This window comes from Dysidea avara, chromosome 12 (genome assembly GCF_963678975.1).
Source record: "Dysidea avara chromosome 12, odDysAvar1.4, whole genome shotgun sequence".
Taxonomy (NCBI): Eukaryota; Metazoa; Porifera; class Demospongiae; order Dictyoceratida; family Dysideidae; genus Dysidea; species Dysidea avara.
This window is the reverse complement of record NC_089283.1, coordinates 2698005-2702025: the sequence shown is the minus strand read 5'-3', so window position 1 is coordinate 2702025 and position 4021 is coordinate 2698005.

Here is a 4021-nt window from a genome sequence, read left to right as displayed (position 1 = left end):
ACACAGCAAAAAATACTTTATCATAATGAGAGATAGCAATAGTGAATATGTTCTGAGCTAGACACACTAAGTGAGTGGTCTGAATGTGAACACCTTACAATTACCAACAAACGGTCCCCCATCAACTCGATATACAATTTTATAACAACACCATAAATAAAGTGATACCTATACTAAATACCTCGGCATTACCTTTAATTGTAACCTCTCCTGGTCAGACCACATTGCATGTATTTGCAATAAAGCTAGATCTACGCTTGTATTCCTGCAAAGAAACTTGAAACAATGTTCTAATGTTTTGAGATCACAAGCATACTTCAGTTACGCCAGGTCTCCACACACCATGACAGATACTCAGAAACTTGAAATGATACAGCATAGAGGTATGTAGCTATATACTCATTTTGTTTTTAATTAATTTTCAAGATATGCTAGTGTAACTAATATGATAAACAAGCTAAAGTGGACAACACTTCAATGTCGAAGAAATATTGATAAGTTGATTATGCTTTACAAGATGCTAACTGGTCATGTTAGTCTAGACTTTCAAAACTATTTACATCCTAATACATCCGGTACATGTGGTCACAACTTAAGATACAGGAAAGTCCCTATATACCAGAATTGATGCATACCTTCATTCCTATACCTACCCTCAACCATCCGGCTATGGAATTCACTACCTCCTGATGTTATACACTCACAATCTTCAACTGATTTCAGAACAATTTATAATGTACATTATTACAGTAATTGAGGTCTGTACATTACCCCCAAATTAAATTAAATTATTATGGGTATCCTAACTTGTTACACTGGTATTATGAGTATCCTAACTTGTTACACTGGTATTATGAGTATCTTCCTACTCATGGTGCTCTGAAGAGTTGATCCTTACTTGCTATTGATGATCCTTAGCTACACAGACAACACTTCTTGTTTGTAAAATTAGGAAGATCACTGCTCTGGCAATGAATATAACAATGTACATGATTTATTTAAAACATCAGGTTGTTAATAAAGTTCACATGAGATACCTATAAGCACAAATAAAGTCTTATACGCCAAGATTTTGATAATCTGCACACAGTGTTGGGAGTAATGCGTTACATAAGTAACGCGATACCTGAGTAATATAGTTACTGTAACGAATCTAATATTATGTAATATTATTACTACAAGTAACGAAGTTACTAATCTCGTTAGTATCCACTGAGTAACACCTAGCCATGATGAAGTAATGAAACCTACTGAATGAAGCTTATTCAACTTATAACCAACATTTGCACATTGTCCAACAACGCAATCATGTCATGTGATAAGGTAGTAGTTTCACAAGTGACAACTTAAGGCTGTAGACACAAAGTAATATAATATGTAATATTATTATAGTTATTTTATTTTATGGGTAATATGTAACTGTAACTAAATAGTTCAGTTGCAAGTAATATGTAATGTGTAACTAGTTACTTGTAAAAAGTAACTTGCCCAACACTGGCAGTCTGCACAATATCTATAACAACTACACATACATATCTAGTTAGACATTCATATTTATTCCAATGTTAGATAATAAATATTGATTTTATCATACAGAATTTAGCTAAAACATTTTTGTAAGTTGAGAAAATGCCCTATACTTGTGTATTTGTTGGACATATTCCAGCACAATTGAACACTGGCCTGGTAAAATTATACTAAGCTCTATGCACCTTAGATCCTTGTGTACTACATTTCTAACTTGATAACTTAAAAAGTAGAAGACATCCCAGCTCTTATGCATTCTGTGTGAGACACTCACATTTGGTAGTTATTTCACGTATGGTTTCATCTTGTGCATTGCAATTCATAGCAAAAAATAGTTCTCACATGACTAAAACCATATGGAAGAAATCAAACAAGACCAAATATACCTTTAAATGTGCCAAATTCTATGTTCTTGCATTAAGTTGTACAGGAAAGTGAGGAGTGTCTTACTGTTACAAGCAAATTTTACTTGTGTTGCCTAAGGTGTCACTTACAGCTACAGATCTCTGAAAGTATATGCACCTGCTGCTAAGCCAGAGCAGTGTAATAATGATAATAACAATAGTGCTACTTAGTAGAACTTAATGATTGAAAAAGATATAGTAGCTCCTTGCCATGTTTAAATTGCTGTTTAAATACAAAACAATAACAGTAACAAGTTAAAATGGTAACACAACAATAGCATCAACTTTATAGTTTGACTTATTGCTAACAATTACTAATTTCATTTTTAGAACCTTACAATACAATAACTGTAACTAAAATGATACTGTTTTACAACTGTAATATTACTACCATGCCATCAGCTTGCACAGTAATTGTAATCGTAAATTTTGGATAGAGGCTGTAGCCTGTACATCCAAATCATACACACAATAAAGTAGCTATAGCCATTAAAAATCATACAATATATTACTATGGTGTCTGTCCAGCAGATTCTTAAATTGATTAGGGGGGTTGGAGTCAATCACTGATTGGGGTAAAGAATTCCAATCATTAATCACTCTAACTGAAAAGAAGGGTGATCTTGATAAACAATTTGTATGTGGCTTGAATAATTTCATGTTGTGTCCTCTTGTTGTTGTGATTGTGGAGATTGACAATAAGTTCTCTGTATTTATGTTATAGAAATTGTTGATAAGTTGGTACAAAAGTAGTAGATCTCCTCTAAGCCTTCGGTACTGCAAAGATGGTAAATTTAGATAGTGCAATCGATCATAATAAGACAAGTCAGAACAGGTGGTAATCATTCTAGTGGTTCTTCACTGTATAGCTTCTATCTTATGTTTATCCATGATGTAATATGACCCCCAAATTGCATTATTATACTCAAGCAGTGGGCGCCCTAGGGATTTGTATAGTTTAAGCATAATATCTGAGTCCTTACTTTAGAAATGAGACCTAAAATATGGTTCAGTAGTGGATCCAGACAATTGAAAAGAGTGCATAACTAAAACTTTTACCCCTATAGAGTTGTAGGTAAAAATCATGGTGACCCACACCACAGTTGAAGTTTACTATTAAAGACTTCTGTAGAAGGTTTGAAGTCTTAACAAACAGCTCCATAAGCTATAAAACTCTAGAATAGCTAAAACAATGCTTATTTTTAAAGGTGTGAATGTGTTACAGAAGGAATTGTGGTGATTTCATGATATTGTGAACCAACCTATAAGATTGGACCACTATAAATTGTGCAATATGTAATCTCATGTAAATGAAGTTAATTTTGACTTGGAACTATTCTGACTGTTGGGTTGGAGTATATACACTTCTAGTTTGCTGACTGGCTTCTGGAAAGCCATTAAAACCACACCTTGTTAATTTTAGTCATGTGACACATGATGACACCAGTGGCTGGTCTGATACTGCCATAAATAAGAGTAATTAAATTTTCCAATGATTCAATATTTAGCCATAATACTCTATAGTGGATCACAAATGCACAATAATGCAGCTAAAGCTATTGTGTGCTTGTGTGTATGTCTGTGTGTGTGGCTATTTGCAAAGAGAGGTGCTCATTAATTTCATTCTTTGCATGCAGCTTAAAATTAATGCTACTCCCTGCTGCAGATGAAAATATGAACATGTGTTGTTGTCTGAGCACACTTTTTTACAAAACAAATAACAATAATGCTATTGTTGACCATTTCATGCACCCCTGTACTGCCAGTGTGCATACATGTAATTAGACTATTTAATTGAGCTGTGTAGCTATTTGTTGCATATGAAAATACATACAATAAATACTTTAGGATTAAGGAAGAAAATCCATCCCTCCTGGAGGAGACTGAGTGTGGCCCCGACTAGACATTGGGTGACCTGCAGTTCGATTCCTGGGGTTGGAGGGATTTTTTTCCTTACTTTGGCCCCTTTTCTGTTACACCTTTTCAGCTATAAGTCACTAAGTCTAAATCCTTGAAATTAGGTTAGGTAATCCTAAGGCTGCAGCACATGTTGCTGCAGACCTTCAGCGCTGGTCACTGTAAAGCATTAA